At 40.3% G+C, this 11,359-nt stretch overlaps 1 protein-coding gene across 2 annotated transcripts in view; it reads right to left on the reverse strand.

The window, feature by feature from the left end:
* The window catches only part of rhoh (ras homolog family member H), a 41,080-nt gene extending 30,040 nt beyond the window's left edge, over positions 1–11,040 (reverse strand). The window contains exon 1 of one of the 2 annotated variants that reach the window (XM_063042146.1): positions 10,696–11,040. The gene's annotated coding sequence lies outside the window, so the exon portion shown is untranslated. Of the gene's footprint in view, positions 1–10,147; positions 10,292–10,695 lie in introns of those variants that run through there. The other variant, XM_063042147.1, reaches the window with a different exon arrangement.
* Positions 11,041–11,359: the final 319 nt, after the last annotated feature.

Raw genomic sequence — 11,359 nt, forward strand, 5'->3', positions numbered from 1 at the left:
ATATCGTATTGCCCCTGCTTGCGTACTGGCTTGCATATATAATCAAGTCAGCTGGGATGCAACATTCATGATCAACTGAATGAAGGATCTTGTTATTACACCACCAATGACTAGGGTTCCATTCTGCCGCTGTCTGTGAGGAGTTTATATGTTCTCCCTTGACCACATGGGGAAGACGTGTGGTTTAGGAGGGCAATTCGTCACATGAATGTAACTTGACGACACAGGCTCATTGGGCCAGAAGTTCCTGTTACTCTGCTGTCTCTCTAAATAAATTATTAATAAAACAAATCTATTCTAAAGGACAAGATTAAAAGATATTTAGAAACTATCGACAGGATTAGGCAAAGTCAAAATAGATCTTTTATTCCTCCAGTCCTGATAAAGGGTCTTGGCCCAAAACATCGACTGTGCTCCTTTCCATAAATGCTGCCTGGCTTGCTGAGCTCCTCCATTTTGTTGTATTATTAAGAAAGGAAGTTGCATTTGACAAACCTACTGTAGTCTTTCAAGGATGTACCTGGCAGAATGGATACAGGAGAATCAGGAAATGTGGTGTACAGTATTTTGATTTTCAGAAGGCCAATGGTGAAGTTGCACGAAAGAATTACTGTACAAAATGAAAGCACATTAGGTCAGGTGTAAAATACTGCCACGGGTTGAAAGCTTTGTGAGGTCCTCAGCTGGCCAAGGTCGACCATGGATATTGTGTGCCAGCTGTCTACATGATACGCAAGCCAGGGCAGTACCATATGGAGAGCAAGCTTTTGCCCATGTAGCAGACTCCTCTTTGATGAATCCGAAGGAATAGCAGAGAGTGATACAGTTTGGCATCAGTGGCATCACAACGGTTGCCAGTCAGCATTAAATTCAACGTAGACTGCCGTAAGGAGTCCAGCTCTACATTTTTCCCCTTGGGGTTTATTTCCAAAGCCTTCCCCATGAGAGCAAGGCAGTGGAGGTTTGAGATCAGAGTTTTCTTTCTCCTCCATGAGCGGCATACCACAGCAGCCGAACTTTATCTGCCCAAAGCAACTGGTTTTAAGGCACCGGTAACCCAGCTTTGCCCTTCTCCTGTCATTAGAAATGGTTCCACTGGGTTTAGTAGCAAAGTCACATGTGAAGGCTAGAAGCTTCCCTGCACTTGGTTGTCAGGGGCTAATTGAGACACACACTATAGGGAGCATCTAATAAGTAGTGGGAATTTATCCCCACAACCAGCCTTGTCTATAACGATCTTAAGGAACCATTGAAAACTAGTTCACAGAAAACAGAGAAGGACATTCAGCATGGAAGGTGATGACTAGTGAAGTACTGCAGGCCCCAGCTATTAAAACATAGAACAGCACAGGTGCAAGCCCTTTGGCCCATGATGTTGAACTAATTAAACTATTAAGTACAGAGACAAAGAGATTCTGTAAATGTTCGAAATCTTGAGCAACGCACTCAAAATGCTCGAGGAGCTCAGCAGGTCAGGCAGCATCTATGCAGGGAAATGAACAGTCAACATTTTGGGCCAAGACTCATTATCATCCTGAAACATCGATTATTTATTTCCCTCCATTGACGCTGCTTGGCCCACTGAGTTCTTCTAACATTTTATGTGTTGTTAAACTAATAAATAAAACTACTAAACTAGCTTCTTTTGTCCATACATAATATATATCATATATACACATATACAGTACTGTGCAAGAATCTTAGACACGCAAACATTCTGTAAAGCAAAGATGCTTTTAAAAATAATTAAATAACAAGTTTCTAAATATCAAAAAATTATTATAAAGAGCAGCAAACAGTAAAAACTTAAATCAAATCAAAACTTGGTTTGAACACCCTATGAATTTAAAATTGCATTGAATCTGTTAAATACACTGTTGTGCAGTTTTATAAGAAAATCGGCTGATAGGTTGTTCGAAGAATCTTGGAGAACTTGCCACAGTTCTTCTGCAGTCTTTGGCTGTCTCACTTACTTCTGTCTCCCCAGGTAATCCTACACAGCCTTGACGATGTTGAGATCAGGGCTCTGTGGAGGCCATAACATCTGTTTCTTTTCTTTATGACCTTGGCCATGAGTTTGAGATCATTCTCCTGCTGCAGAATGAAGTTGGGACTGATCAAATGCCTCCCTGATGGTATCATATGAAGAATGAGAATCTCCTTGTACTTCTGAACATTGAGAATTCCATTAATTCTGACCAGATCACCAATTCCATTTGCAGAAGTACAGCCCCAACCCTGCAGGAACCTCTGCCATGCTTCACTGTTGGCAACAGACACTCACCAACGTAGTATACTCCAGCTCTTCTTTGGACAAACTGCCTCCTGTTTGAGCCAAGAGTTTCAAGTTCTGACTCATCAGTCCAGAGCACTTGCCGCCATTGTTTCGCGCACCAGTCCCTGTCTTTTTGTGCATAGGTGAGTCTCTTGGCTTTGTTTCCATTTCAGAGGAATGGCTTTTTGGCAGCAGCTCTTCCATGAAGATCACTTCTGGCAAGATTTCTCTGGACTGTCACGAGGTGTACTTGGGTTCCAGTGGTTTTAATGAGTTCGGAGCCGATAGCAGTTGGATAAATTGGCTTCTTCCAATTCAGAAGGGATGTCAGTTTGATGTACCTTTCCTCTGCTGCACTCAGTCTCCATGGCCAACCATTGAGTTTCTAGTCCTCAACCTTGCCTGTTTCTTTGTACTTCTTCAGAAGAGCTTGGACAACAAATCTTAAAGCTCAAACACGAGGAATTCTGCAGATGCTGGAAATTCAAGCAACACACATCAAAGTTGCTGATGAACGCTTTGTTCACCAGCAACTTAAATCTTAAAGCTCTCCTGTCTGCAGTCAAACTTTTACTTGGGAGAGAGAGACCTTGGTGATGCAGGATGACCAGTTGTGTCTGGTTGCCATGCTCACTCTTGCCATGGTGCACGACTTGATAATTTGAAGGTTAAACTGTCACATCTACCACACCCTCACTCTTTAGTTTGGTTGTCCTTCACCCAGTTTGATTCCCTCTATACCCATTTCTGTTTCAGTTAATTAGTTTAGTTCATTTAATTCATTCTGTCATAGATCATCAGCACCTGTCTGTTTAATCATGCCTATGAACTAATCATGTTTTTATCTGAAAAATGGTCTATTACGAAAATGTTCCCTTCTTTAATAAAGTGCTAATATTTCTCTAACATTTAATTTTTTGGAAAATTAACTTCTGGAAATCTAAAATTTGCTCTTTTGCACAGACACTAATGCAGAAGACACAAACCTCTTATACAGACACCTATTTAAGATCATTAGTCACAGACCTCCTGCCTCAGTAAGTCTCTTAGTTACCACTACCCTATACCTTCTATAAGCCAAGTCTGAACTCAGGTGGCCATTTCACCATGGATTCCACACATCTCAATCTTATGGATGAGCCTATCATATGGGACTTGTCAAACAACACCTTGTTTTCATAGTCCTACCCTTATCAATCACCTCAATCAGGCTCAAAAGATCGTTCCAAAAGTACTTCAATGATTTTAAACAAAGGACCCAAATGTATACTTCTAAGTTGACCAAGTCATAAAAAAATCAATGTGGGATTGTGAATGGTCAGAACACAGAGGGCCTTCAAGATGAGATAACTAAGGTGAGCAGCTATGCAAACAGATGGCAGATGTGGGTGTAATGTGGAGAAATGTGAACTTGGGAGTGTTAATCAAACAGTGATAAACTGGGAATTGTTGATGCACTAAGGGATCCGGGTGCCAATGTACTGGAAGAAAACATGCAGCTGCAGCAAATAATGAGAAGACAACCGGTAAGTTGGCCTTCGCTGCAAAAAAGGTTTTAAGTACAGAAACGAGGAAGTCTAACATTTGATGACGAGCTTTGATGAGACCACACCTAGAGCACCGTCGTAGTGTCACACAACACAGGAAACAGGCCTTTTGACGATCGAATCTGCATCAACCATTTACACCAATCCCATTCTTCCTTAACTCGCATTTCCTAAACTTCTCCTGAGATTCTACCACTTCCGTGCACACCAGGGGCGATTTACATTTGGCCAATTAAACTACCGACTCGCGTATCTTTAGGATGCACGAGGAAACCTGCCCCGTCACAGGGAGAATGTGTAAACTCCACGCAAGCAGCATTGAAAGTCAGGATTGAACTTGAGTCGCTCCACTGGAATGGCAAGCCAGCAGTTCTGCTCGTTGTGTGCAGCTCCGGTCTCCTCATCAAAAGATAACTTACTATAGAGCAAGACTGGCTTCTGGGGAGATCAGATCATCACACGATGAGAGATAGCGTCATCTAGGCCCATATTCACGAGAAGTTAGAAAAATAAATGAGAATCTTATTGCATGAGCAAAATTCTGACAAAGCTTGACGGACTGGATCCTGGAAAGACATTTCCCATGTCTAAAACAACAGTCACAGTCTCAGGATTTGTGGCAAGACATTGGAATTGAGGTGAAGAAGAGAAATCTCTTCACTCACGAGGGTGATGAATCTATGGAATTCTCTCGTGCAGAGGGCAGTGGATACCAGGTTATTGAATGATTTCTAGACAGAAAGTACATTAAGAGGTATGAGACGACAGTAGGTATGGGAAAGAGTATGGTTCATAGAGAGCATCACTCATCATCGTACTACATGGCAAAGCAAAAGGTTGAATGGCCTACTCCTGCAAATAGACCACAGTTTGTTATGTTTCCCCTCGCTGTGAAACAGAGACACCTCTTTTTCCCTTAGTAAGAAGAGAGAGAGCCTGTGGTATGTCAAATTACCAGGTGAACGAGTAGTCTTTGGGGTACTGCAACTCCGTGTCTTTACTGATGCTTCGCAGCACGCTTGAGTGCTCACTGGGTGGCGCCGATGCTTTTTTGCTGGTGGGGGAGGGGAGTCGTTGCTTTACTGCTGCTTATGCGTGGGTGGGAGAAGCTGGTGGGGGGGGGACCTGGGGTTCTAACGTTTAATTCATTCATTCCTTGGGGCACTCCTCTGTTTTCATGGATGGATGTGAAGAAAAAGAATTTCAGGATGTATATTTAATATATTTCTCTGACATTAAATGTACTCTTGAAACCTTTGACAGTCCTTTGGCCCATGATGTCATGCCAACTCAAACTTACTCCACAATCAATCTAACCCTTTCCTCCTACACAGCCCATAATCCTCTATTTTTCATGCCTTTCTAATGGTAAATACTTGAATGGTATCAGCCTCTAGCACTACCCAGGTTTTGTGTAAAAAAAACTACCTCCAACATCTGCCCTGAACATTCCTCCACTCACCTTAAAAAGATGGCTTCTGGTATTAGCCACTGTTGCCCTGGGGAAAAGATGCTGGTTCTCCATTCTATCTAAGCCTCTCATAATCTTACATACCTCTATCAAACAACAGGAATTCTGCAGATGCTGGAAATTCAAGCAACACACGTCAAAGTTGCTGGTGAACGCAGCAGGCCAGGCAGCATCCCTAGGAAGAGGTGCAGTCGACGTTTCAGGCCGAGACCCTTCGTCAGGACCTCTATCAAGTCACCTTTCATCATCCATCACTCCGAACAGAAAACAGCCTTACCATGCGCAACCTTTCCTCATACGACATATTCTCCAATTCGGGCAACTTCTCCTCTGTATCCTCTCTATAACTTCCACATCCTTCCTACAATGAGGCAACCAGAACCGAGAACAATACTACAAATGTGATGCAATGAGAGTTTTATAGAGCTACAACATTACTTCGCGGTTCTTGAACTCAATCCCCTTACAAATGAAGGCTAGCACACCACTAGGCTTCTTAACCACCTATTGAATTGTGCAGCAACTTTGAGGGATCTATGGACTTGGATCCCAAGATTCCTGTTTCTCCACACTGCTAAGAATTCTGACATTTAACCTTGTACTCTGCCCTCAAGATCAATCTTCCAAAGTGCATCACTTCACACTTCTACAGATAAACTCCATCTCACTTCTCTCCAACTCTGATTCCTACTGTACCCAATGGCAACCTTCTTTCAACACCAGCAATCTTTGTGCAGGCTCTACAATATACAAGTCATTTATAAAAATCACAAAGAAAAGAAGTCCCTGATCAGTTCCTGGCAGAACACCTCCAGACAGACCATCTACTACCACCCACTGCCTTCTGTGGGCGATGCTGATGTTGTTATGTACTGACAAAGTTGAGCAAATAATGGCATCCAAAAACAAAAGTGGCAGCATAAAAGCCAGGACCAACAGGCTCCGGGACAGTTTCTTCCACCAGGCCATCAGACTGATTAATTCATGCTGATGGAATTGTATATCTGTGTGATATTGACTGTACTGCTCTACATACTATTTATTACAAATTACTATAAATTGCACATTGCACATTTAGACGAAGACGTAATGTAAAGATTTTTGCTCGTGTATATGAAGGATGTAAGTAATAAAGTCAATTCAATTCAGATATTTGGATCAAAAGATTAACTCATTATTTCTGTACTCTATCATTTCTTATGACCATTTCACTTCTCTCAGTAATTCCAGTGATCCTATTCCTCACTTATTTCTTCGTACCTACTCTCTCTCTCTAACATTCCCAACTACAACCCAATGTTTTGACCATTCATCTATATTCAGGGGAGTTATAGTAGCCAATCAATCTATCAATGATACGGGTTATGGGAAGCAAGCGGAGCAAGTTATTTCTTTGTCCCAAATACTTGCAGATTAATTTTATTCAAACACCGACAACAATCTCAAAATGTACTCACAACACAAAAGAATAAGACTTGGTCAACAATAAAGACTGAAAATTTTCAAGATGACCTGGACACCATAGCAGAATTGAGCAACATATACAATGGAATGTACAATTTTATGTGTGACAGTGTGATTAATATATATTCGGATTGAAGCAATGAATTATGTACACAATGGAAACATTAATATGTGATAAATATCCAATAATCAATGAATACAGTGGGGCAAATATATTTAAATAAATCCTTCAAAAGTTAACTGCAGGACCATAAAGCTTTAGAAGGGCTATAAGTGTTGATTCAGTGTCTATCTGATATCAAGTACAAAGCAAATTTATTATCAAAGTACATATATGTCACCATATACAACCCTAAGATTAGTTTTCTTGCAGGCATACTCAGTAAATCCAAGAAACACAAGTCAATTTAAGACCGTACCCAACAGGATGGACAAATAGCCAATGTGTAAAAGACAACAATCTGTTCAAATACAAAATAAATATCAAGAACATGAGATGAACAGTCCTTCAAAGTGAATCTAAAGGTTGTGGGAACAATTCAATGATGGGGCAAGTGAAGTTGAGTGAGGTTATCCCCACTGGCTCAAGAGCCTGATGGCTGAGGGGTAATACCTGCTCCTAAACCTATTGGTGTGGATCTTTTGAGTGGCACATGGGCACAGCTAGTAGAGTTGTTTCCTCATGGGACCAACGATCCAGGTCTGACCCTAATTTCCAGTGACATTTTTATGGAGTTTGCATGTTCTCCCCACCAACTCCCTTTGGCTTCCTCCTACATTCCAAAAACATGTAGGTTTGGAGATTAATTAGCTCATAGTACTTTCATATGAAGTAACCCCTATGAGTCAAAACATATAGCCTTTCTAAAGCTTTATGGTCCTGTAATTAGTGTTTGAAGGATTTATTTAAATATATTTGCCCTGACTGTATTCATTTGTAAATTGTTTACAGCATGTAAATGAGTGGTAGAATCTACAAGTGTTGATGGGGCTGTGGGGAGGATAAAAAGAGATTAGTGTCAGAATAGTGTAAAAGAGCGGCTTAGTGATTGGTATGTTCTAGTTCAGGCAAATGGCCTGACTCCGTACTGTATCATTTTATAACTCAATGAAAAGTAAATTACTTTTTAAGTACAGTGCTAGCTAGTAGAGTTTTAGAGGAACACAGATTCCCTGAGAAAGGAGTCAGAAGAGCACTGAAACATTTGAATAAAGTGGCAACGAAAAGTTCGAATAACATTATGGAGATTCAATTGCTTCCTTGTTTTGCTTGTGAATTAGATGCATTAACAATAAATAAAGCAATATATTAATATCTATTCTAAATCATCTCAACTGTTCTTCAAAAGTCACTATAGATCTACAAATCATGCTGTTGTATCAAAATAGCATAATCTCCATATAAAATGTGTTAAGAGAAATTTTCCTGTACAATTTCTGCCTGTGTATTTATGAGCTCAAGATCTTTTGTGCTACAGTTTATGGGACAGAACACAAGACGTGGAGTGCATAATGAAAATTTATTTTCTTTAAAATTAAAAAATACTACAATCCAGATTATATAACCATCCTCAATAATAAACTATGAGAATAAAATGCAAATTAAACACTGTTCACTAACGTAAATGGAAATGTAGCATCTGTACTCCTTTCCAGATATAAATACCCATTCCAATCAAATCCCAACAGGTTGGAGGCACAAAAATGAATTTCTCCTCCAAAAGAATTTTAAAACCTGAACTATTAGCATGTAGTAGCTCATTCACTGTGGAAAAGGGGTTGAGAGGCATGAGGTTTATCAAAAATACTTTGTACAAAGCAACTCAGAATTTTACATCTACTGTCCAATATTAAGCCAAATTATACTGTCATTATTAGACTAATCAGATGACACCATACACATCAACAGAAGATATTTTTACAAAACATTTACAATACTTCAGATCTGAATCCATTCAATTTGCTTCAGCCTGCTATGTTGGCAGACTGAAGAAATCTGATACACCCTGAAATATGAGTTGGCAAAGGCAAGTTACTGAAACACAGCTGGAGACTTCTAATAAGATAGTTCTTCTAACAGATGTCTCCTTCAGTTATCATGAACAAAATGGATTTCCTGTCATGTATCAATGCACCCACAACAAATTTTCTTTTCCTTTTTGTTAACCAAAATACCTATCACACTTTAGACATCTTAACCCATTTTTTGTCTTCTAGCTGCTTGGAAAAAGCATTTATGTTAAACAACAGAGTACTGCGAGCCACCCACATGTCTATGCATTTGCAGTGGCCATGGAATTTTATACGCAATAAGCCTCCTGCGTTACAGTCATCGACAACAAATATGATAAGCACATCAAACCTTCTTACAAGCATCTGACTCTGCAAAGCACAGTCTTTAAGCGAAGCAAAATAAAATTAATTCAGTAAAATAGTTCATTTTAATATACATATAAATATTTGAAAAGCACACTTCTTTTCAGTTCTTAATGTTGGTTACCGTCTGTTTGGACTCAATAGTCTAGAATTCTATTTAAGTTACCAATATTCTTTAAAAGAACTGTCAATGTAATAAAACATCAAAAATAATCTCTTACTGGAAATTAAAAAGTTTAGATTGATCAATTTATATTGTTCATTACTACACAAACCAAGCCTAAAGAAGTATAATTTTACATGCATTTACTGTCCAATAGACTAGTTCATTTGCAGCAAGGCCTACGTGAACAAATGTCATGTTGTATTTAATCCTCAGTAATACATGAAAGTTCATATGAGATGAACAAAGATGGTCCACAAAAGAAGGTTGGCATATTTATCTAATGATGTAGTGTTTTTGGAGAAGGTTACACCTACAGTATCAATGGGTAGGGAGCTGCAGGATTTAGACCCAGGAATGAGGACGGAGCAGCACATATTTCCAAGTCAGGATGTTGACCAACAAGCAGGTGATGGTGTTCCTTTGGCCTGCTTGGTAGAAATGAGCTTGGGAGGGGCATCGGAGTTACTGGAGCGGTAAATACAAAAACACTTTGTTAATAGTACACATGTAGGCAGGCCACAGTAGTTGTGGTGGAGGGAATGAATAGTTAGGGTATAGGAATTAATAAACATGTGTTCCTCCGACCAAACTGGACTGATTTAGCAAAATGCTCAACAATAACAGTATATATAATTACTGTTAGAAGGTTTACCCAGTACTTATAAGTCTCTTAAACATCTAAGAGATTTAAGTGTGGAATTAACTGGCTTGAGTTTCTGGTGTGGGACACTATAAACTTAATGTATATTATAAAATCCAAATATGGTGCACAATATGGACACTCATCGGTGTTTCTTTAGTGTTGTAAATTATCCCATCCGTGCAGATTATGACAACGTTCATCCTACCTGGTCTTTTCTTTTTGCCACACCTAATCTTTCCAGCTTTCCACGTTGATTTCCACCGTAATCTGACAGCCCGGGGATTTGTAAACTGTCTCGAGCTCCCGTCTACCCCGCCTCGCCGCCGCTACTGAGGTAGACAGAAGCCGAGCGCTGATCTGCTCGGCTGCCTCCGGATTGACTTCCCTGACTATATAGAGCAGTACCTTCTTTCTGATTTCCGTTTCCCCCTCTCCGTTCCAGCAGTACGAATAATTATTTAGCAAATTTTAAAACAACCACGGTTAAATTAAAACTCAATTCAGATTGTTTTTTTTAAATTCACATAAACAATTTACTTTTAGACCCTAACCCTGAATTTGGAGTGCGTCTCATTACACATGTTACCGCTAAAACCCAGGGAACCGAAGGAAGGGCTTGGTTACTGATTCTGATTTGTATCTCATTTCTTTATTCCACAGGCTTGTATAATTTATAACTTATATTCTGTATTTGTCAGTACACACGTGCCTGTGATACTTTTGCAATTTTTTTTCACTCTTTCTCTGACTTACCTCCGCTGTCCTCCCCACTAGCGTCGAACACCCCAGCCACCAAATCTAGGCAGTTGAATACTCTCCAACCGGTGAACCTGCCCTCAGACTCAGTCTGTCTTTTCTCATTTACGGGTAACCTGGCCCGTCCTTCGTGCAGGGCAACACATAGATCGGCGTGAGTGCTAGTTCCCAAAGAAAACCTAGCATCTCAGCAGTGAACAGGGAGCATCTAACGGAGCACCCCTGCGTTACGATGTCGGAACTGGAGGCTGACTTCTCTGCAAGCCTCCTCCACTCTAGCTCAGTAGCACATCCTGTGTTGTAAACAATAGAGCTGTAAGCAGCAGCTTCACAAAACCTTTTTTGTGGTTTGTGCTTCGCAGAAATGCTAAAAGACAACTGCTACAAGGTGGATGCCAATCAATAATGTCTCACGTTGCTTTAGCTCCAGCATGTGACAAAATTGGTACCATAGTTCTCGCTGCCAACACGCCTGCGTGAGATTTGAAAATGGATCGAGTGAAACAAGACCCACGAAGCTCTCAACTGTTCCGGACAATTCACTTGCGAGTCAGGCAGGAGTCTGGTAATGGGAAACAACTTAAATAAAAATGCAGGAAATACTCAACAGATCTAACATTCTGTGACGAATGTAACTGGGAAAACACAAAATGGTGGAAAC

The sequence above is a fragment of the Mobula hypostoma genome, chromosome 3 (genome assembly GCF_963921235.1).
Source record: "Mobula hypostoma chromosome 3, sMobHyp1.1, whole genome shotgun sequence".
Classification (NCBI taxonomy): Eukaryota; Metazoa; Chordata; class Chondrichthyes; order Myliobatiformes; family Myliobatidae; genus Mobula; species Mobula hypostoma.